General features: G+C 35.6%; 1 protein-coding gene and 1 pseudogene across 10 annotated transcripts in view; both read left to right on the forward strand.

Annotated features, from left to right (window-relative positions):
- Positions 1-26,056, forward strand: part of Bili (FERM domain-containing protein 8 Bili) — a 530,804-nt gene that overhangs the window by 144,993 nt on the left and 359,755 nt on the right. The gene's annotated exons all lie outside the window — the stretch shown is intronic.
- On the forward strand, positions 7,670-9,027 carry LOC138858884 (uncharacterized; annotated as a pseudogene).

Genomic DNA, 26,056 nt, shown 5'->3' on the forward strand with positions numbered 1-26,056 from the left:
TGATACCGTAAGCCGGTTGGTGTTGCAGATGGGCGTAATCGGACAACTGCCACGCCCACAAAACGCCATTAATCAAAAACAAATAAATTGTCATAACTAAGCTCCACAACAAGATACAAGAATCTTATTTGGTATACAGGATCACATTAGGGCGAGGCATCTGCAGTTTAAAATTTTTTTTTCAAGTGGGCGTGGTCCCGCCCCTAATAGGTTTAATGTGCATATCTCCTATACCCCTGAAGCCATAATAAAAAAATTCACTGGGAACAAATGTTTTTAGCATCTCTATCTACGGTGTGAAAATGGGTGAAATCGGATGACAACCCCGCCCACTCATATAACGGTACTGTTAAAAACTACTAAAATCGCTATAAATCAAGCACTAAACAAGCCAGAGACATTAATTTTATCTCTGGGATGGTATGAGATGACTTTAAAGGAACCACCTCCAAAATTAGTCAGTGGGCGTGGCACCGCCCACTTTAAGGTGAAAACCCTTATCTTAGGATATGCAAATCAAGCAACAATGATTATATCGGCGTAAAACTTTGCATGACTAATACGTTTAGAGTATGCCACTTTGTGACCAAAAATTGCTTAAATCGAATCAAAGCTGTTCAAGTCCCTAGGTACTGAATATGTGGACCCCAGTGCCTATAGCTGACTTTTTACCGAAAATATAGGTCAACATAGAACCAGGCGGCAAGATCCACAAAGAAATCTAAAAAAGTATACCATTTGATTTTGCGAGAGTATTAAATGTTCAGTTACATCCGAACTTAGCCCTTCCTTATTTGTCTTTTGGTATATTATTTAAGATATTAGGGTGGTTCGGCGTTATATTTTTTAACGGAAACCCTGCAGTTTTGGGGGCTTGTGTCACTTGTGCTAGTGAATCGTATGCTTGTGAAGGAGTGTGACTTCCAGACAGGATATCGTTTACATACGTTTGAGTTTTTAACACTTCGGTTGCCAGAGGAAATTCTGACTTTGTGTTTTCTGCCAATTCGTGGAGTATTCGAAAGGCTAAATATGGAGCACAGTTTACGCCAAATGTAACTGTTTTTAGTTTATAGTCGCGTAGTGGACTATTGGGAGATTTTCGGAAAATAATTCGCTGAAAATCTTGATCGTCTTTATGTACGACTATTTGTCGATACATTTTCTCAACGTCCCCATAGAATACGTATTTGAATATACGCCAATTTAATATGAGGAGCATTAAATCTGGTTGGAGTGTGGGTCCCGTAAAAAGAATATCATTTACGAAATGTCATGAGCTAGTGGTTCTTGAGGCATTGAAAACCACTCTTTCTTTTGTTGTTTTTTTTAACTGGCTTTACTACTGCGTGATGAGGTAAGTAAAATGAGTAATATTTGCCATTTATGATTTTTTCACTTACTTTCTCCATGTGGTCTAAATGGAGGTATTCTTCTAACACACCATCATATTCTGGTTTGAGCTCGAATTTTTTAAGGGGTTTTTTCCACCCTTTGAAACTGCTGTATTGCAGAGGTGCGAGCGTGACCTAAGGCGATTGTGTTGGGAAATTGTTGTTTTAGTGGTAATCGTACGACGTACCAACCATTATCTGATCTAGTAGTTGTGGCTTTGTAAAAGTCTTCACAACACTGATCTTCTGGGGTTGTAATTAAAATGGGGGGAGTTCTTCTAACTGCCAAATTTTCTCAATTGTGTTTTGAGTCATGGTGGGAACTGGTTCCGTAATTAGTCCACTTAGGATCCAACCAAAAATAGTATTTTGGGCCAGAAGTGTTTTTGAAATTTTCTCAATACCTTCGAGTATTATCTGTGGTATGAGATCGCTGCCTAATAGAAGGTCTATTTGAGCGGGAGTGTTGCAGTTGGGATCTGCTAGCTTTAGGTGTGAAACCTTTTGTCAATGCTTGCTATTTATGTGATAGCTTGGAAGCATGTTTATTAGTTGCGGTAAGACAATAGCTTCTGCTTTAATGCGCTTATCCGCTTTGGGGGATGGGACAGTTTTGGACTACTCTTCCGCCCATTCCCGTGATTTTGGTTAGTTTTTTTGGAAGTTGTAACCGATTTTGTGCCCTAGACGCTATAAATGATCGTTATGATCCTTGGTTTATTAAGGCCCTAAGCTTAAACAGTTCTCCTCGGTGTTCGATGGAGACGACTGCTGTTGGTAGTAGTACTCTACTTTGATTTTCGCTGTGTAGCGTTTTGGGTTTTAATGCCTTTGAGCAGCATAGTGCTTCTTGGCAATTATCGGGATTTCGCACTTCGGGATATGCTGTTGCAACTAAACCCGTGGCTCTTTTTATATTTGCGCTTTTTGGGGGTGAGCTGGAAAATGTGTTGTAATGCAGCATTGAATGATGTCTTTTATGGCAATATACGCAATTAAATTTGCTTTCACACTCTTTTCGAGTATGCGAACGTGACAAGCAGTTTGTGCAAAAATTTTTTATTCTCACAAAATTGTTGCTATCGACAATATTTAATTTTTTGAATTTCTCGCAAGATTTGAGCTTATGCCCTCCTGTAAACAGTTCACATTACGTTTGTTTATACTGTTCGGATGTGAACGATTGATTTTTGAAAAAGCTACTGTTTAAATTGTTGTTGCTACTGGTTTGGAAGCTATTGAAGTCGTTTTGAGCGTTTTTAGTCCTAACTAGTTTTTTGTCTACCCTTCCTACTATTTCATATTGTGTAGTTAGAAATTCTTACATTTGCTACCATGTTGGGCATTTTTTTCGAGATGAGAGCGATTGCTCCCACAAAAGTAACGATTTTTCTGGTAATGCTGCGGGGCATATATTTACTAGAATATGGTCCCAGCTGTCTGTGGGAATAATTTGTGTCGATAAAACCGACAAACAATTAGAAACAGTGGATTGTAGTCTAATAAATTCATCACTTGTTTCCTTCTGAATTTTAGGCAAGTTCATTAATATCGTTACTTGCTTATCGACCAATATTCTTTCATTTTCGTATCTTGCTTTTAGAGCGAACTGTTTGACTATGACGCCTGCTTGACCTTTCGTTTTGTATCGGAGATGATACAATTTTTGTGCATTTGATAATTTTAGGTGGTTTATGTAAACGGCTGTAAACATGTCCCGGAAGAACGGCCATTGTTCATAACCACCATGAAAGATTTCTGTATCACATGCGGGCACCTTGAGATGAATTTGACTCTTGACATTGAATTTGTGGCAGCTCTACTAGATTTTTCTTTTTGCTTTCTAATACCGATTCAGAATTGTCCTGTTACTCTCAGAGATAAATTTGGTGTATGAAATATCTTTCACCCTTTTTTGTTTTGTAGCACCTTCCTTTGAGCGTGTAGCTTCTGCAGGTGTACATGGATCCTTTTCTTCAAAAATCATTTTCGGTACTTTTAGGACTGTGTTGTTTTCGATTCTTTTGAATCTGAGCTCAGTTAAAAAATATGAAATAAATTTAAAATTCCTCATTGTCGATCGATGGTATTCAAGTTATATGCTCGTATATATGAATGTGTGAACGAAACTCTTTTAAGTAAATAGAGTTTTTTTTCGACAAAATTAATTTTAAACTCCGTATATGTGTATAACCGCAAATTCTTTTTTTTTTGTTTTTTTTGAGTTAATAAGAGTTTTTAATTCGAATGAAGTTTCTTAAAACGTTTATTCAGTTTATATAGTTACCGGTCGTATTTAGTTTTTTTAATTTATTAACAATCGAACTTTTATTTATTTATCGATTTTATGTCCTTAATTATTTGTGCTAAAATGTTCATGCGCAATCCTTTTGTTTGTTGTTTGTTAAAAAACGAATATTATTTGTTTTTTTTTGAAAAATTTATTGGTCGCCTTCAAAATAGCCTCCTTCCGCCTGAATACAACGTTTTGCACGTTCAAGAAGGTTATCGAATGACTTTTTTTGGTCATTTGTCGGTATAGCGTTGAGGATGGCGGTCGTCGCCTTTTGGGTGGCATCAACATCAGCATAGCAGTTTCCTTTCATGGCCAAATGTAGTTTCCCGAACAAATAAAAATCGCACGGTGCCATATCAGGCGAATAGGGTGAACGGTTGATGATATGAATGCGATTTTTGGTCAAAAAATCTGTCTGATTCTGAGGTCTTTTTCGTGTTGTTTCAAAGTGTGCGGGACAAATCGAGCACAAACCTTTCTGAGGCCCAAATTTTCTGTCAAACTACGATAAATCGACGCTGCGGATATTGATAATTCCGATTCCATATATTTAAGCGATGGTTTCGGCTCTTCTTTAATGAATTCACACACAATTTCCGCGATTTTTTCGTTCACAACATCTTTTGGCTAGCCCGAACGTTCGTCGTCTTCCAAGTCCTCCCGTCCCTCTTGAAAACGTTTAAACCACTCGTGAATACCGCTACAGGATAGACAATCATCGCCATAAACTTGTTTCATCATTTTATGAGTTTTGGTAAAAGTTTTACCAAGTTTAAAACAAAACTTAATGTTGGCTCTTTGTTCGATGCTCATTTTCCGACCGACACTACAAATGCAATGTCACATGTAGCGCGATATCTCAGCTGTTATACAAGTCAGCTGTTATATAATTTTATATGACAACACTGAAGAATACACAATTGAGGGATAAGAATTTCAGACAGATGGCGCCACTAGAAGCCGCGTTGTTTAAAAAGTCCTGGAACTTTTGAATTGTACCTTGTATATGCCAAAATGGACTTTGAAGAGATATGTAAGTATGAATATTTGATTAATTTTTATATTAAATCGCGGGATTTGTTTTTATCTTTCTTTTAGATTTTTTTTTCTTAGAATAAGTTATTAATTTGTTGTTATAATTTAACAGCACCGTTTAATTAGTTTCAAAATAACTGATTTTGAAATGATTAAATGAAATAAAAATATGTAATTGTACCGACTGTATATGGGGTATATGTATACGTATGAATGTGAACGCGTGATATTTTCGTCGTGAGAGAAGAGTGTAAAAAAAAAGTTATAATACTCAGGTATTTTACCGACTGCGCTTATGTTAATATATTCGGATGTAGGTAGGTATGTAAATATATAAATGAATGTTTATTTGTAAGATATATCGGTAAATGCAATTTGCATAACGTTTGCCGACTGAATGTATATGAATTGAATGTATGTTTGTATTTTTGTCTTTTTGCTGTAGATTCTAGCTTTAGTTGTTATTGTGCCTTAGCTTACTTTTTATTATGCAGTCCTGCTTATCGCTTTATTAAGCATAAGGGGTACTGCCGGAAATTCTTTGCAAGTAAATGCTTGAGGTTTTTTTTTTTGTTTGTTTGTTGTGTGTATATACATACATATATACACAAATGTAAGCGCAGTTGTCAAGGCAAGTAATAATTTGCTAATATAATATATATATATACATATGTATTTATGTAAATATAAGTTTATATAAGCATATATGTATATAAGTATATTCACCCGATTTTTTTTATATCTATTTTTTGGAATTTTCTTTTAACGTTAGGAAGAATATAAGTATATAGTATTCAAATTTTTAATTACGTTTTTTTTGTTATATTTTCCGTTAACGTTTCCTGTACCCGTTTTTTCAACCTGTTAAACCGGTCTTTCCTAGTTTTAACAATATACATCAGTAAAAAATATACATATATATTTTTATATATATATAGTTAATAAAAAAAATGAAAACGATCGTTTGTCTCGCCTCAAGGGGTTTTTAGGGAGAATGTATGTGTAGTTTTATTTTTGAAGGTTTTTTAGTTTTCCCTTCTTTCCCAACTTCCTTAACGCTAGCTGTTCTGATGCCTGTTGTGCAGCTCTCTTCCTGTGTTTTGGCTGCTATATATATTTTGTTTTTAGTCTCACGCCCGTTTTTCATTAATCTTTTTTTGTATATTTTTGGGTTTCGCGCCGCACTTAGATTTTTTTTTGGTTTCGCGCCCGTTTGTTTTTGTGTTTGTGTTTTGGCACATTTAATATGTTTTGACACTTTCCCTTTTTTATGTTATATATATATGTATGTGTATGTGTTCGAATATATGTTCGATCACTCAACTCTCAACCTCACTTTTTCATATGTATGTATATATGTATATAAATATGTACATATATTTTCCTTATGTACACATATAACATATATATATATATATTTTTCTTTATATTTCACTTTTTTCCAATAACTGTCACTGCACCGTTTTGGTTTTTTCTATTTTTTTTTTACTTTGTCATTGCACCTGTTTTTTTGTTTTTTGTTTTTTTTTTCACTAAATACACCGGTTCTTTTTTTTCTCTGTTTGTTCATTTTTTTGTGTTGAAAATCTGGCAACCACGGATAGCACGTATCATATGATTATTCCCCTTTACAACAACAACATTTTTCAGTTACGTACATCTTTGAATTTTGTAACAAAAATCAGTAATTCATGTTTTTAGTTTATTAAAAACTGTTGAAGTGATCGAACTCGGGACTTTTATTTATTCCGGCTAACTGTGCAAAGTAAGCATATTCAACAGGTTATGGGCCCATGGCCTATGTTGGAATAAATATAAACTGTACGATTCGATTTCGCGTGTGTCGCATAAAGTGTTTGTCACTTTAAAATACAATATGAGTTCGCTGTACCAAATAGAAAAGTTGGATGATACCAACTATGATACGTGCATACACATGCAATGTGTTCTAGTACACGCAGACATTTGGGCAGTGGTTAGTGGTGATCTTGCTAAGCCAGAGGATGCGTTGTTGTTGGCCAAGTGGAAAGTCGAAAACGAGAAGGCTTTGGCAACAATTATGTTAAGTGTAAAACCATCACAATTGGGGTATGTAAAGAACTGTACCAGTGCTTTAGAAGCATGGAAAAAACTAAAAAATGTGTATAAGCCCAGTGGTCCAATACAAAAAGTAAGCTTATACAAACGGCTGCTCAGCCTCAGTATGGCTGAAGGTGTGTCAATGGTTCAACATATACAGGAGTTTGTTAACGGTTTAGATAAGTTGGCAGAGCTAGATATCAAGTTAAGTGATGAAATGCTGGTTATCATTTTGTTATCCAGTTTGTCGAGAAATTTCGAGAATTTCGTGATTTCGATGGAGACGCGTGATTCATTTCAAACGTTAGAAATAATAAAGGTGAAGCTGTTGGAAGAGTTCGACAGGCAATCTCAAAAGGAGGAGGAAGGCGTCGGAGTGGTCAGCTTTTCTCGCAAATTCCAAAGGGGAAAACAATACTTCGAAGAAACAGTTCAGTGGAAAGTGTTTTAACTGTGGCAAGCGTGGGCATATGGCATCTAAATGTAAAGCGCTGAAAAAGGACAAAAACATTGGTTCTAATGACCAGTGTTCATTCGCAGTGTTAGCAGCAACAGACGTATCATGTTTCCGAAGATCTTCGTGGTGCATTGATAGTGGTGATTTTTGACTGCAAGAGTAGTGTGCATTCGTGTTTAAGTGCAGCAGAAGAGAAGGTTATGATTTGGCATAAACGCTATGGACACTTAATGCTATAAACACAATACGAGCGACGGCGAATATTCTTCGTACTCGAGTGTTGCCGCCGTGTAAAACACAATACGGACGATTTTCGTTGCAACTGTCAGTGCTTGTCAACTGTTAGTGCTTGTGAGTTTAAAAAAATATGAATCCGCGTATTTTTCGTTTAATTCAAATTTTAAAAATGTTAAATATAATGTAAAATGTGTAAAATATACATAGATTTTAAATCGCGTTCAGGAAGAAGATGGTGGATACGACCCGTGAATTTAACAAGAAAGGAATTAGGGTTTCCTGATACTTGTTTTAAACCGCTGAAATCAATGGATAAAGAGCACTTTTTCCAAGCAACAAGGATGAGTGTTCACAAATTTAATGCTCTTCTTTGTTTGTTAAAAGACAAGCTCCATCGGTGTTCGAGAAGAGAACCGATAAATGAAGAAACACGTTTGGGAATTACATTGATGTAATTAATATTTATAATTTATATTAGCATTGTAAATAACAGGCAGTTATATTTAGGTACTTATCTCAAGGATGCTGTCTTAAATTTCTGGCATGGTCTCACAAAATTAGACTTTCAACGGTGAGGAAAATTATTTACGAAACCTGCGATGCAAATTGGAATGAATTACACACAGTTTATGTTGCTCAACCAAACCAATTCGAATAGAGAAACATTTCTGAAAGGTGGGCTTTACATTTTTGATAAATAATAAAAATTGATTCCATAAATGAATTTTTTTATTCGTAGATTTTATATAAAAACCAGAATGCCGCACTGCCTAGGTGCTATTGATGGCAAACATATTAACATAGTTTGCCCGAGACGTAGTGGTTCACTTTTTTATAATTATAAAAAAACATTCAGCATTGTTCTAATGGCAGCTTGTGACTCCGACTATACATTTACTTTTGTTGATGTTGGGGCAGTAGAAAGTCAAAGCGATGGTGGAATTTTCGCCAAAAGTGCTTTTGGGAAAATGATATTAAGAAGAAACATCGTATTGCCTCCTCTCGATCACCTTCCGGGTAATTAAATAATCTGAATTTTGGAAATAACTTAATTTTTTATGATTACAAATACTTTCCATATTTAGGTACAAATTAAGACTTCCAGTATTTCTTTGGGGAAGACAATGCTTTTCCACTTAAGGAAAACCTTATGCGTCCATATCCTGGCCGCAACTTGTCGCCTCTGAAGCAACAAGCTATCTTCCGCCAGAGTTTACATCGAAAATGCGTTTGGTATATTAGCGAATAGGTGGAGAATATTACATAGCAATATACATGCAGCACCAAAAAATATTGACAAAATAGTGTTAGCAACAGTTGTGCTACATAATTATCTCATGGTAGACAGGAGCTCGGGATATTTTACTGAAGAGTTGGTGGACCATTCGGAAAATGGTGCTTTCGTTCCTGGAATTTGGAGGCAAACAACTTCGCAAAGTCCAACTTTTCGAATTTCGCAAGCCAACCGTTCAACGGCGGAAGCGTTTGCATCGAGAGACGAATTGGCGGAGTATTTATTTAATAATTAAGCCAGTATTTTCTGAAATTTTATTAATTTTTTATTAAATTTCTTTTTCATTCCATAAAATTCATATAAAATAACAAAAAGCGTTCTTATTTAAAAATAACAATTGCACTATAGTGTAACAAAAAAACAATTCATAAGAAATATGTACATATACAAGTAATGAGTGAGCGCAGACATTTTCTTGCATTTGTTTTGAAAGTTCTAAAGATTTTACTGAAAATAAACTTTCTTTGATATGGCAATGCCGTTTTTGCCGCCGCGGTCGGCGATAAATTTAGAAATAGCTCTGAATCAAAAATCGTCATGGTGGGCGAAATTCGCCGCCGTCGCGTATTGTGTTAATCTTCGTATACAATCGTGTGTTCGAATCACCGACGGCATCGCCGAGTACGGCGAATATTCGCCGTCGCCCGTATTGTGTTTATAGCATAAATTTTTCAAGCCTAAGAGAACTATCCAATAAGAATATGGTGAATGGGTTAGATTTAAAAAGTGTACCACAAAACATTAACTGTGACGTTTATATGAAAACAAAAATAAGTGCAAAGCCATTTCCAAAAAGTAGTGAGCATAGTTTTGTAAGTTTGTTAGACATAATTCACTCTGATGTATGTGGGCCTATGCCCACATGTCTCTGGGTGGTGCACGTTATTGTGCAACTTTCATAGATGACAAATCCAAACGCATGTTTGTTTATTTTTTGAAACATAAAAATGAGGTACTAGAAAAATTCAAAATATTTAAAAGTCTGGTAGAATGTCAAACAGAGAAACGAATTAAGGTACTGAGAAGTGATAATTTCACTGAGTATGTCAACCATGAATTCGATGGTTTTCTTAACGCAAGCGGTATACGAAGGCAATTGACAGTTCCCTATACTCCTCAACAGAACGGAGTAGCAGAACGTGCAAATCGTACGATCGTAGAGATGGCTCGCAGTATGCTTGTGCAAGCTGGACTTTGTGAGTCGTTATGGGCTGAAGCTGTTGCAACTGCGGTCTACATTCGTAATCGTTCAGTTACTAGACAACTTGGTGATAAAATACCATACGAGGTTTGGACGGGTTATAAGCCAAATGTACGTCATTTGAGAATATTTGGTTCAAAAGCAGTTGGTCTAGATAAAAGTCAGCACATAATTTCGTGAGAAGGGTAAAGAGTATACGTTTGTTGGTTACTCTTTGACAGCAAAAGCTTATCGTTTTTACGATAGCAGTGAGAGACGAATAGTTGAGAAGCGAGATGTCATCTTTGATGAATCTTCAACAGGCAGCATTCGAGAAAAAGAAACAGAACGAGTATCTGTCGAAATAGATACATTATCAAACAAGTCGCGAAGTGAGCAAGAAAGTTCAAATGTCGAAGAGGGAGCAGAAGTGCATCTTGAGGAGGACAAATATGAAACAGCTTCAGAAGAAGCAGAAAGTGAAACAGCCGAAGAAACTGAAGTACCGAACGATAGCGAGAACACATATGATAGCACAAGCGAAAGCAGTGTAAACGGAAAACGAGGAAGGGGTAGGCCGAAAATTCTTCGTACTGGCAAACCTGGCCGTCCTAAAAAAACAGTTCCACATGGTAAACATAGCAAATAGCGATGGTAAGATACCGAGCACTGTAAAAGAAGCAATGTCAAGCAAAAATTGTAAATGCTGGCGAGAGGCGATGAACAAAGAGTACGATTCTCTTATTAGAAATCAAACATGGGTATTAGCAGAGAATGAAAACTTTTTGAGTACTAATTTGCAATTCCACAAGAGGGAGCATCGAAAAGTATAACTTCGAAAAAGAAAAATACACCACACAATATGCGAAATGCTATAAATAGACACAACGAATATTCCTATATGAAAAATCGTTGCGCATACCTATTTAGATTTATGTTTTCAATTTCTATGATATGACAAATTTATAATTATGAAAAGCCTTCTGAATTAAAAATCTGTATTACCGGTAAAAACACCAGAATTCATAATAAAATAAACATTTAATAGGCTATTTTTCCAACTTATGTATGTGCGTTATGTGAGCAATTGCTTATTAAACAAAGGATAACAATAAAACGGTGGCTAAGCGGCCACATTTCCACTTTTGTGGTGGCTGAGGTCGTAAGCGGGAAGGGGTTAAGCACAATCCGAATACGAGCCTATACGTACGAATCCTAAAACGAATTTAATTTAATTTTTTTATTTTATTAATTGGAGTCTAAGCATATCATAATTCAATTTCTTTAATAGCATATTTTACTTCCTGAGATAATTAAAATATATCAGGAAAATATAATATGTTCATATGTTTAGGTTTATTGAATATTTCCTTATTATGCGTATTTACACAAATGTGATAATCACACATACATTCTTAAATACACGTACGCTGAAGCTTGCTTCTTCTTGCTCCGCACAAGCAATGACTTTTGTCTACACTTTTTGCTTTTTGCGAGAAACAAGTTGAACGTACATAAGCAAGAAGGGGTCAGGGGCGCACTGCCACATAATTATATCAGATATATATTTTATTTACCGAATTTAAACGAAAAACGATTATAGGTATGAATTTATTGGTATATATATATATATATATATATATATATATATAATATATATTATATTACGAAAATAATTCATAAATGGATCAGTATTTTTCAATACAAATTAAGCAACATATCAATATATTATGAGCCCTCACTTGACACGCCTATGTGCATGGCCAACGAAATAACGGCGAGTTCGCGCGGACATTGTGTTGTTGAAAAAAACCAAATGACGACTTTGCCGACAAACATACATATTTATATACATACATACAAACGAGCTCGCATAAATATTGACGCCATATTTTGCGCATCGTCGCGGAGTTGACAAAATTTGTTTCAATCGACAATTTTGCGACAATGTCGATCGGCTATGTTGTCTCGTTTGTCCTTTTTGCAGTGGTTTGCTATTGAAAGTTGACTTATGCTCTTTTGAAATATTGCGATTACCAATTGGGCTGCATTTTCATAGCGTCGTATTTAGATAAAATGGGCTAAATCGAAAAACTATGAAACAATGATAATAAGTAAACATATAAAAGTACTATATGGACTGTGCTTAGAATATATAGAAGTAGTTAATGATTTCATATGAATGTCAATTTTATATAAATATTATAATTTAATGCCATATATAGTGCATAATATGCAAAAATATAAATATTATTTAAACTCGCTAATAGGTCATGTTGCCAATTCTCCTTTCTGAAGGGGCCATCAGACAAATTCTTCAATTTCTGATTTATAGCATCGTCGTGAGGAGGCAGCTTGTGGGCAAAATACAAATGCGAGGGGAATGGTAGGATCAGTTGTTAAATTGAAACTTCTTCAATTTTACTGAATACTTCAAATTCAATTTCATTCATTCATTTATTTAAAATTTCGCATATGCGTAGGAATTCTATATGAAAACCAAATGTGGCTTACCAGGCGCACAGAAAAAATAGCGCGGCGCAGAGTTATGAACGAGCGCACTTTGCTTTGAAGCAGACGCACGTTCCTTATGAATGAATTTGTTGTCGTTGTAATATGAAATACTTAGAAAATAAGCCGCGAGTTCGCTTGAATATTATTGGCCGATGATGGTGCGTCTACGTTTTTTTTGTCACTTGCGCGAGTGTTTGATTTTTTGCGAAAGACATATTGAGGGACATACATATGTACATATGTGTACATATATGCAAATATATTTGGACATGCGAATGAAGGAAGGCAATTTCAAGAATATTCACATATAGACATATAAACATTGAAGCAAGTAAACAACAATAGCTGTTTGAGTTCACAGATTAGACAAATATGTTCTAATATTATCTGTGGTGCTGCTTGTATAGCACACTTCCTTATTGCAATGAAATGTTTTGCCTAAGTTCAAATCCTATCATATTTTTATATATTATACTATTTTTTATTTTTATAACTCTTTTTTATTAAATGATATTTGAATTCTATTTTAGTATTATTTCCCTCATTATTTATATTTTCTTGTCGGAGGTCAATTACTTTCGTTTTTATTATTTCAATTTTTGTTTATGCGCATACCAATGAACATCTGTGCATATGTATGTATATACATTTTGCTTATAGAGTGGTGTAGTTCGTTTCGTACGCTGATAGTTGTGGTGAAATTTTATTTTCGAACTTGCGCGTTTTCGATGTTCCTTCTTAGCAATTAACATTTTAGTACTGCTAACATTTGCTCCTTCTCTATTCATCAACATTCTCTGCTCTTAGTATATTATTGTGTTGCTTAATTAGTATTGAAAAATACTGATGCATTTATGAATTATTTTCGTAATATAATATATATTATATACATATATAAATACACATAAATTCATACCTATAATCGTTTTAAACTAAATTCGATAAATAAAATATATATCTGAAATAATTATGTGGCAGTGCGCCCCAATCCCTCTTTGCCTGCGATCGTTCAACTCGCAAAAAGCAAAAAGCGTAGACAAAAGTCAGTGCTTGTGCGGGGCAAGAAGAAGCAAGCATCAGCGTACGTGTATTTAAGAATGTATGTGTGATTATCACATTTGTGTAAATACGCATAATAAGGAAATATTCAATAAACCTAAACATATGAACATATTTTCCTGATATATTTTAATTATATCAGGAAGTAAAATATGCTATTAAAGAAATTGAATTATGATATGCTTAGACTCCAATTAATAACATAAAAAAATTAAATAAAATTTAATTTACATCAGTTTTAGATTCGAACTTATATGCTCGTATTCGGAATGAGCTTAACTCCTTCACGCCTACGACCTAAGCCACCACAAAAGTGGAAACGCGGCCGCTTAGCCACTGTTTTATTGTTATCTTTTGTTCAATAAGCAATTACTCACTCAACGCACATACATAAGTTGAAAAACTAGCCTATTAAATGTTTATTTTTTCTGGGGTTTTTACCGATAATACAGATTTTTAATTCAGAAAGGCTTTTCATAATTATAAGTTTGTCATATCATAGAAATTGAAAACATAAAGCTAAATAGGTATGCGCAACGATTTTTCATATAGGAATATTCGTTGTGTCTATTTATAGCATTTGGCATATTGTGTGGTGTATTTTTCTTTTTCGAAGTTATATTTTTCGATGTTCCCTCATGTGGAATTACAAATTAGTACTCAAAAAGATTTCAGTTAACATTTGCTCCTTCTCTATTCATTAACATTCTCTGGTTGTGTCTATTTATAGCATTTCGCACATTGTGTGGTGTATTTTTCTTTTTCGAAGTTATACTTTTCGATGTTCCCTCATCTGGAACTACAAATTAGTACTCAAAAAGATTTCTTTTAACATTTGCTCCTTCTCTATTCATTAACATTCTCTGGTATTAGCTGATTTGCCAATAGGAAAACGAAAAATTGGTTGTAAATGGGGTTTTAATGAGAAAAGAGATCAAAATGGAAGCATTGAGCGATACAAAGCGAGGTTAGTTGCTAAGGGATGTAGCCAGCAGTATGGCGTTGACTACAAAGAAACATTTTCACCTGTTGTGCGTTATGCTACTATACGAATATTGTTCGCATTGGCAGCTGAAAAGGAGCTACATATGCATCAACTGGATGTATCAACGGCGTATCTCAACAGCGAGCTAGACGATGAAGTGTATATGGAACAACCAGAAGGGTTCATCAACTCAAAATATCCCAATAGCGTACTACAATTGAAGAAAGCAATATATGGTTTAAAGCAGTCTGGCAGAGAGTGGTTTTAAGCAGTGTCAGAATGAACCATGCCTTTATAAGAAGAATGTTGATAAAAAATAAAACTTCATTGCTGTTTACGTTGACGATATTGTCGTAGCATGTTCAAGCGAGACAGACCTATTGGCGATAAAGAAGAAAATTGCTGAGAGCTTCAATATTGTAGATAAAGGAAGAGTTCAACATTTTCTTGGAATGGAAATTGAGCGTGTTGGCAGCATAGGTCCTATATCGGTTGGTCACTCTCAATACGTTCAAAATTTGTTAAAGCAGTATGGCATGGAGCAGTGTCGCGGGGCGTCTACTCCACTTGATCCTGGATTCAAAATACAATGTACGACAAATGATTGCGAAAAAGTAAATGCTACAGAATACCAGTCCCTTATTGGCGCGTTGATGTATTTGGCAGTAACGACAAGACCAGACATCTTACATTCGGTCAGCAAGTTGGCGCAAAGAAATTGCGATCCTCATATTGAGCATGAGACAGCAGCAAAACATATACTAAGGTATCTTTCTGTAACGAAAAATTTAAAGCTTAATTTCAGAAAGACGGGCAAGCAAGCAGAGGGCTTCGTAGATGCCGATTGGGGCAGCAGCGTAGATGAGAGAAGGTCCTATACTGGCTATGTATTCACTATGGCAGGTTGTGTGTTCTCTTGGGAGAGCAAAAAACAGGTGACGGTTGCTTTAAGCAGTACCGAAGCTGAATACATGGCATTATCGGCGGCGGCCAAAGAGGCGGTATATTTGAGAAAATTGTTATATGAAATGAATTGCTACGAGGGCGAAGGTCCGTTCACAATGTATGGTGATAATTTGAGTTCACAACATTTAGCGCGGAATCCAGTTTACCACAATCGCAGTAAACATATAGATATACGATTTCATTTCATACGAGAAGTTGTCAAAAATAATGTAATTTATTTAAAATATTTAAGTACAGAAAATATGCCAGCTGATATTTTGACTAAAAACTTATGTAAATGAATGAAACATTAATTGTTTGATATTGAAGAGCAAATTATTGTTGTTGAGCAGGAGTGTTGAAAATCTGGCAACCACGGATAGCACGTATCATATGATTATTCCCCTTTACAACAACAACATTTTTCAGTTACGTACATCTTTGAACTTTGTAACAAAAATCTGTAATTCATGTTTTTAGTTTATTAAAAACTGTTGAAGTGATCGAATTATTATTTATTCCGGCTAACTGTGCAAAGTAAGCATATTCAACATTTTGCACATTATTTTTTGTTCACGTTATTTTAATATTTTTTTGTTCACGTTATTTTAATATTGTTTACTTTATGTTTTATAACCCATAGTGCCGTCCACTAGGGCTCGAAGTCCCTTATATAGTATCTATTGATGCCTTCATGGTAGTGTGATCGTGGTGATGTTGTATTTGTGTGCGTGTTGGTGTATGGTGTAGTGATGTGAAATGTATGGTAAATAGGTGTGGTGATGTGGATGTGAATTGATGTGGTGAATATGGTGTGACAGTGTCTTATGGTGAGGTGGGATGGAGTGGTCATTTTGTCAAATAACATAAGTTAATAAGATACCAAATAATAATAGAATAATGAATGTTGAATTCTTTCGCAACATTTTTATACTTTCGCAATATATTGCAACAGAGTTTAGTTTTGTTCACCAAACGGTTGTTTGCATCACCTAAAACTAATCGAGATAGATATGGATTTCTATATACAAATATTTCTTCTAATATTTGGTGATAATCAGTCGAAAAGTATATTTTCTCAGCTATCATGTTGAAGTTATAACAAAATATACGAGACAACAATGTAAAAAAGTTTCTTAGAGTGCTGGACTTTGTATAGAGCAAAAATATTTTTCTACTATCTTTCTAGATAAAAACGCGTGAGATAAATATTAGTAGTGTAGTATTAAAAGGGCTAAAGATCCTTTTTATGTGATAATAGATAAACTGCGACGCCATGGGTTAAAATGCTATTATCTATTATTTTAGTTTTGCGACACATTTTAATATGAAGGTCATAAGATAAACTGTAAACTCAAGAAAATTACATTTAAGTACTTTTTGGGATTTCCCCATTTTATTTGTTGGCAGCTTATGAAAGGGTTAGATATTAAGACAGAAAGAAGTTATTGTTAATTTAGCCTTCGTGAGTAGACCTTCAAAATAGGTACCATAGATCCCCCTGTTTTAAAAAGCGTTAGACAAAAGCAATTTACGGAGAGGTTTTCCGAGCACTTAATTTCAATACAATGAAATAAACTACTAATTTCTAAAATATAAATATAACTAAATAATCTGTATTATTATGTTAGTGAATATCTATGTAATATATAGGTATACAAAAGTACGTAAGCTGTGTGTACAAAAATATACCATAATAAAACTATTATACTCTGTAGCAACATGTTGCAAAAGTATAATAAATATCAGTACACTGTGTTTCAGTTACACTAGATTTCTTGACCAGCAAAGTGCTGTATTCAAATTAATTTCAGTGTATTAGTTAAATAGTGTTTAAACTATTATTATATACAGTGGCGAGCAAAACCGTATTATATACAGTGGCGAGTAAGCACATATACATATGTGCACCAGAATACCATATTACCTATACACCGAACAGGAAAGGCATCATAGCAAGGACTCAATTACATTGAAAGAGAGCAGCACCTAGGATCCAACTTTTCACAGCCGGACGAACTTCGCGCAAGAAATCCTGAGTATAGGAATATAGAGCGATCAAATGCAAAGAGAACATGCAAGAGGAAATCCTGAAATAAAGAGAGAGGAACGTGATAGATAAACACAACGTTGACAGCTTAGTAGGAGGGGTATGAGGGAAGAAATTTTGAATCAGAGACGTCTTAGACAAAGTCAAGTTCACCTTCGTAGAGATAATCCGGTCAAATTGGGTTTCACACCAAGTTCGCAAATTAAATTTCGAAGTTATTGCACAAGTTCACCCGAATGTAGCATCCGCCTTCTTTTTAATACAACAATTTCCTTCGGAAGATGGAAATTACAATCTTTGTGCTACTTGCAAATATGAGATTGTTAAAAAGAACGCTCCCCAAAAACGTTTAGCTAACGGTCAAGGCTTTCTTGAAATACCGGATTAGTTGAAAGATGTAACCCCAATTGAAGTACGTCTCATAATGCCTAGATTGCCATTGTTTAATTATGCGCCACCCTTTTAGCACTTACCAAAGGCATTTTATTTTCCAATCACAAACACGCTTGGGGGAACACAATCGTCATGGATTAGGACGCAATCTACAAGCTTTGGCGCCTTTTCTGGAGTTTTCCATCGGTACCTTTTGTGGGGGCAGTTTAAATGTTCTTCTTTCCATCGGCGGCTGAAGTCATGAGAATCCAACTTTTCCATCGATTTAATAAGGATAGCGACTCCACCGCTGGCTCAGGTATGGCCAGAATGGGTACTCTTTTAAGAAAATGCCCAAGATGCCTCTCGCGAGAGGATTGTGATTGGCCCTGAATTGAAAACGATTTCAATTCGAATTAATGAGGTCGTGAATTCTTCATAATTAAACTTGTAGTTTCCAGCTGCTTTTTTTAAGTGGGATTTGAAGCTTTTTACAGCAGATTCCCAACACCCATATGAGGAGCGCTTGGGGGAATAAACTGTCAATTAATGCCTTCGGAGCGTACTTCTGTACAATCGCAGGTGAGACTTGTTTGATAAAGTCCACAAACTGTTTTTGAGTGACTCTTTAGGCTCCAATATACGTTTTGCAGTTGTCACTAATTATTTTTGAGGAAAAACCACGCCGTCCGACAAAGCGAGCGATAAGCCTCTGTCGTCAGATTTGTAAATAGCTCAAGGTACGTAAAACAAACAAAAACTGCCACATATCCTTTCGTTAAAGTGGGAGACCTTAACATTGAAGCCTTTATCTGGAAAGGCCCAGCAAAATCGACACCTTTTGTTGTGAAGGGCAAAGCGACGTTGCAGCGCTCAGGCGGAAGTGTTGCCATAATCTGCGTTCCCATTTTTTGCTAGTTCGTTGTGCAAAATTTGCAGATGTAAATTCACTACATTATTCGAGGCCTCAGACGGGGAATATAAAACTCTTGGTGGACTATTTGTTGCATGAGGCGGTGGTCGGCGTGTAGCTTTAGTATGTGGACATAATGGAGATATAACGTGGCAAGTCGTGCTTTTTCTGGTATGATTATGGGATGGCCGACCTTCGCACGAAGCAGACCCTTTGTGCCAAGAAATGGATTTAGTACTAAAAGTGAGATCTTTTTATCAATTGGCTTCGAATCTTTTAGCAATGATATTTCTCAGCTGAAGTAGCGCGCTTTAGAAGATGTATGTCCAGGTGTGTCACTATATCGCATTGGGAGTATACAGAGGTTACTCCGTTAACTTTAATTTTGAGTTGCTCTATAAATTTGATCATGTAGGCAACTACTCTGAGGGCTCGGGGGAACGATCAGAATCGCTCCAGGATATCAGTATCATCCGATGTTGCATGGAAAGAGTCGATTTTTGGACTTTCTGGGGCTATTATATAGCGCATGGGGGCTTGTGGTCAAGAATCGGGGAATTCTGTTAACCATCGGGGGCCATTTCACCATAGGGTGGTGGTGGCAAGGTGCAGGGGTTTACACCCTCTTGTACTCGGATCGGCAGGATTGTCAGCACTGGCTACGTATCTCCAAGAGGCGGATCCTACTAGGTCAATTATTTGAGACGTTCGATTGGAAATATAGGTCTTCCATGTGTGTGGAGGTTTTCTCACCAGGCTAGTACAATTTCGGAATCGGACCATAGATATAATTTATATTGTGCCATGTTGTGTTTTTACGATGGACATTAGTTTGGCTAGTAGTAGTGCTCCACATAGTTCAAGTCGTGGTAGACTCATTGTTTCTAAAGGAGCCACTTTTGCTTTTGCTACTAGTAAGTGGCTTGTGGTCGCAGTGTCGCTTTGTGTGGGAACGTATATAGTTGCGCAATATGCCTTTTCAGAATCGTCACAGAAGTCGCGTAGTTCGACTTTATGCTCTGGGGCATAGTTTACCCTTCGTGAGATTTGTATTTGTGAGATATCATTTAGATTGTTCGCGAACTAGGACAACTTTTCTAAACGAAATGGTTATACTTGTTCGTCGCAGTCGGTTCCATCCAGCCATAATTCTTGTATTAGGATTTTGGCTTGTATCATAAGTGGCGAAAGCCAGCCTGCGGGGTCAAAAAGTTTTGCCACAGATATCGACTCTGTAGTGTATAAAAACTGGTCAGATATCGCATTCCATTGGATCCCCAGAGTTTTTTTGTACTTTCGTTTGAAATTAGTATCTAATAAATTTTCTTTTGGTATATTTTTTAAAATTTTAGGGTAGTTCGCCGTTATCTTTTTCAACGGAAACGCTGCGGTTTTGAGGGCTTGTTGCTAGTGAATCGTATGCTTGTGAAAGAGTGTGACTTCCAGACAGGATATCGTCTACATACGTTAGTGTTTTCAACACCTGGGTTGTCAGAGTCAATTCTGACTTTATGTTTTCAGCCAATTCGTGCAGTGTTCGAAAGGCTAAATATGGAGCACGGTTGACGCCAAAGGTAACTGTTTTTAGTTTATAGTCGCGTAGGGGACTATTGGGGATTTTCGGAAAATAATTCGCTAAAAATCTTGATCGTCTTTATGTACGACTATTTCTCTTCACATTTTTTCGACGTCTCCGTTGAATACGTATTTGAATATACGCCAATTTAAAATAAGTAGCATTAAATCTGGTTGGAGCGTGGGCCCCGTAAATAAGATATCATTTAGGGAATTTCCTCAGCTAATGGATCTGGAGGCATTGGAAACTGCTCTGACTTTGTTGTTTTTCATCTAGCTTTACTCCTGCATTAGTAAATTGAGTAATATTTGCCATTTATGATTTTTTCGCATATGCTTACTTCCTCCAGGTGGTCCAAATGGAAGTATTCTTTTAACACACCATCATATTCTGATTTGAGCTCGAATTTTTTAAGTAGATTTTTTTCCACACTTTGAAACTGCTGTATTGCAGAGGTGCCAGCGTGACCTAAGGCGATTGTGTTGGGAAATTGTTGTTTTAGTGGTAGTCGTACGACGTACCGACCATTATTTGATCTAGTAGTTATGGCTTTGTAAAAGTCTTCACAATACTGATCTTCTGGGGTTGTAATTGAAATGGGGGGAGTTCTTCTAACTGCCAAAATTTTCTCAATTGTGTTTTGAATCATGGTAGTAACTGGTTCCGTAACTAGTCCTAACTTAGTATCCAACCAAGAAAAGAATTTTGGGCCAGAAATGTTTTTGAAATTTTCTCAATACCTTCGAGTATTATCTGTTAGTAAGTTGCGGTGGAACTATAGCTTCTGCTACAATTCTCCTATAGGCTTGGGGGAAATTAGGGTAATGGGGCAGATTTTATTAGAGTTTTTAACTACTCTTCCGCTCAAAGTAATTTCAAAGTTGGCTTGTTTTGTTGGCAGTTTAGCCTATTTTGTGCACTAGACGCTATGAACGATCGTTGTAAACCTTGGTCTATTAAGGACCTAAGTTTAAACAGTTCACTTCGGTGTTCGATGGAGACGACTGCCATGGGTAGTAGTACTCTACTTTGATTTTCGCTGTGTAGCGTTTGGGTTTTTAATGCCTTTGAGCAGCATGGTTTGGTCTTGGAAATTTTCGGGATTTCGCACTTCGGGATTTGCTGTTGCAACTAAACCCGTCGCTCTTTTCAAATTATTTGGGGGTGAACTGCTCACGTTTTCGTAATAATTTTTTTATAGTTATACCTATTACAATTGGATGATTTGGGGATTGACTAGTTCCATTAATATTAGGAGCACCAGATATGGCTTTCCCCGAATAAATAAGATTCTGGCTATTACCCCCCTCACTTACCTTATTATTAGTCAGCAGTATAGTAGAAAACGGACCTGGTACAGGTTGAACAGTATACCCACCCCTATCGTCTATTATTGCTCATGGGGGAGCATTTGTTGATTTAGCTATCTTTTCACTTCATTTAGCAGGAATTTCCTCCATCCTAGGCGCTGTAAATTTTATCACAACAGTAATCAATATGCGATCAACAGGAATTACATTTGATCGTATACCTTTATTTGTTTGAGCAGTAGTATTAACAGCTCTACTACTTTTACTATCACTCCCCCGTTTAGCAGGAGCCATCACAATACTTTTAACAGACCGAAATTTAAATACCTCTTTTTTCGACCCGGCCGGTGGGGGAGACCCAATTCTCTACCAACATTTATTTTGATTTTTCGGACATCCAGAAGTATACATTTTAATTTTACCTGAGTTTAGTATGATTTCACATATCATCAGTCAAGAATCAGGTAAAAAGGAAACATTCGGATCTCCCGGGATAATTTACGCTATAATAGCAATTGGGCTTTTAGGTTTTATTGTATGAGCCCACCATATGTTTACAGTGGGAATAGACGTTGACACTCGAGCCTACTTCACTTCAGCCTCAATAATTATTGCAGTACCAACAGGTATTAAAATTTTCAGTTGATTGGCCACCCTTCATGGTACACAATTAAACTACTCCCCAGCTATATTATGAGCACTAGGATTTGTATTTTTATTTACAGTAGGAGGACTAACAGGAGTTGTGCCTGCTTGTTCTTCCGTGGATATTATTCTACACGATACTTATTATGTGGTAGCCCATTTTCACTATGTACTATCTATAGGAGCAGTATTCGCAATTATAGCTGGATTCGTACACTGATACCCCCTATTTACTGGCCTAACCCTAAACCCTAATTGACTAAAAAGTCAATTTATTATTATATTTATTGGTGTAAATTTAACATTTTTCCCCCAACATTTTTTAGGATTAGCAGGAATACCACGTCGATATTCAGACTACCCAGACGCTTACACAACATGAAACGTAATTTCCACAATTGGATCATCTATTTCTTTACTAGGAATCTTATTTTTTTTATTTATTATCTGAGAAAGGCTAGTAACACAACGACAAGTAATCTACCCTATACAACTTAGTTCATCAATTGAATGGCTTCAAAATTCCCCTCCAGCCGAACATAGTTACTCAGAACTGCCTCTTTTAACTAACTATCTAATATGGCAGATTAGTGCAATGGATTTAAGCTCCATATATAAAGTATTTTACTTTTATTAGAAACAGATGACAACATGAGCTGCCCTTGGCCTTCAAGATAGAGCCTCCCCTCTTATGGAACAACTTAGATTCTTCCACGATCACGCACTCATAATCCTAATTATAATCACAACATTAGTTGGTTACTTAATAGTAATATTATTTTTCAATACATACACAAACCGAAAACTTCTACATGGACAAACCATTGAAATAATTTGAACAATTCTCCCAGCTATTGTCCTCCTATTTATTGCCCTACCGTCTCTCCGACTACTTTATTTATTAGATGAAATTAATGAACCCTCAGTAACTTTAAAGGCTATCGGACATCAATGATACTGAAGCTACGAATACTCAGATTTTTTAAACGTTGAATTTGATTCATATATAATCCCAACTAACGAATTAACCACAGACGGATTCCGCCTATTAGACGTCGACAATCGAGTAATTCTACCAATAAATTCACAAATCCGAATCTTAGTAACAGCTGCAGATGTTATTCATTCCTGAACAGTCCCCGCTCTAGGTGTAAAAGTAGACGGAACACCTAGACGATTAAATCAAACGAACTTCCTAATAAACCGACCCGGACTATTTTATGGTCAATGTTCAGAAATTTGCGGAGCTAACCACAGATTTATACCCATTGTAATCGAAAGACTTCCTATTAATCATTTCCTTAAATGAGTAACTAATAGAGCTAATTCATAATTTTCATTAGATGACTGAAAGCAAGTACTGGTCTTTTAAACCACCTCATAGTAAATTACCACTTACTTCTAATGAAAAAATTAGTTAAAAAATAACATTAGTATGTCAAACTAAAATTATTAAATTATTTAATATTTTTTAATCCCACAAATTGCTCCTATCGGTTGATTAAGCTTATTTATTACCTTTTCAATTAATTTCATTTTGTTTACTATAATAAATTATTATTCTGTAATTCCACCAACACCTAAATCACAAATTTCAAATAAGTATTCAACAACTTCTTTAAATTGAAAATGATAACAAATCTATTTTCTGTATTTGACCCATCATCAAGTATCTTCAATTTATCTATAAATTGAATAAGAACGTTTTTAGGACTATTATTGATCCCTTCCGCCTATTGATTGATACCTTCACGATGACACATTTTCTGAAACTCAACCCTAATGACCTTACACAAAGAATTCAAGACTCTTTAGGCCCCTCAGGGCATTCAGGATCAACTGTCATTTTTGTTTCTCTATTTTCACTAATTTTATTTAATAATTTTATAGGATTATTCCCCTACATTTTCACTAGAACAAGTCATCTCACGTTAACTCTTACACTAGCTCTACCTTTATAATTATGTTTTATATTATACGGATGAATCACCATACCCAGCATATATTCGCAAACTTAGTACCCCAAGGAACCCCGGCAATTCTTATACCATTTATGGTTTATATCGAAACTATCAGTAACATTATCCGCCCTGGAACATTAGCTGTTCGATTAGCAGCTAATATAATTGCAGGACATCTACTTCTCACATTATTAGGCAATACTGGACCCTCACTTACCTATATAATGGTATCCTTTCTATTAATAAGTCAAATTGCACTCCTAATTCTAGAATCAGCTGTTGCTATCATTCAATCATATGTATTCGCAGTATTAAGAACTTTATTATAGCCCCTGACCTCTAACAGGAGCAATCGGAGCTATAACATCAGTGTCAGGATTAGTGAAATGATTCCACCAATATGATATTTCATTATTTGTATTAGGTAAATAATATAATCACCATTTTAACTGTCTACCAATGATGACGAGACGTTTCACGAGAAGGAACTTTCCAAGGCCTACATACCTTAGCCGTAACCTTAGGGCTTCGATGAGGAATAATCTTATTCTTTTTTCTTATCAGAAGTGTTATTCTTTGTATCTTTCTTCTGAGCCTTTTTCCACAGAAGATTATCCCCAGCTATTGAACTAGGAGCTATATGACCCCCAGCCGGAATTCAACCATTCAACCCATTCCAAATTCCTTTACTAAACACTGCAATTCTCTTATCTTCAGGGGTAACAGTAACATGAGCTCACCACAGTTTAATAGAAGGCAACCACTCACAAGCCATACAAGGATTATTTTTTACAGTCCTCTTGGGAATCTACTTTACTATTTTACAAGCATATGAATATATCGAAGCCCCATTTACTATCGCAGATTCAGTTTATGGATCTACCTTTTTCATAGCAACCGGATTCCACGGAATTCACGTATTAATCGGAACTTCTTTTCTCCTTGTATGTTTAATCCGACATTTAAACAACCATTTTTCAAAAACCCACCACTTCGGATTCGAAGCAGCTGCATGATATTGACATTTCGTTGATATCGTTTGACTATTCCTATACATCTCGATTTACTGATGAGGAGGTTAATTAACAATTATCTACATAGTATATAAGTATATTTGACTAAGGTCTACTAATCAGTAGTGTAGATAATCTTTTCAATCACTATTATAGCATCAATTTTAATTATCATTGCAAGAGTAGTTATAATACTAGCATCTATTTTATCAAAAAAAACACTCACAGATCGTGAAAAATGTTCTCCATTTGAATGCGGATTTGACCCTAAGTCATCTTCACGGCTAGCTTTTTCACTTCGATTATTTTTAATCACTACCATTTTCTTAATTTTTGATGTAGAAATTGCGCTTATTTAACCCATAATTTTAATCATCTCCACTTCCGACATAATAATTTGAACAACAACAAGAACGGTATTTAATATTATTTTACTTATTGGCCTGTACCACGAATGAAATCAAGGTATACTAAATTGATCAAACTGGGGTTTTAGTTAATTATAACATTTGATTTGCATTCAAAAAGTATTGAAATATTCAATCTACCTTAAACAAAAGTGAATACGAAGCGATTTATTGCAATTAGTTTCGACCTAATCTTAGGTACTTAAATACCCTTATTCTAAATAAAACTATTATACCTATTAAATACCTATTAATTGAAGCCAAATAGAGGCTTATCACTGTTAATGATAGAACTGAGAATATCCTCCAATTAAGGAAGTATGAGGTTCAAGAA

Source organism: Bactrocera oleae, chromosome 2 (assembly GCF_042242935.1).
Source record: "Bactrocera oleae isolate idBacOlea1 chromosome 2, idBacOlea1, whole genome shotgun sequence".
NCBI lineage: Eukaryota > Metazoa > Arthropoda > Insecta > Diptera > Tephritidae > Bactrocera > Bactrocera oleae.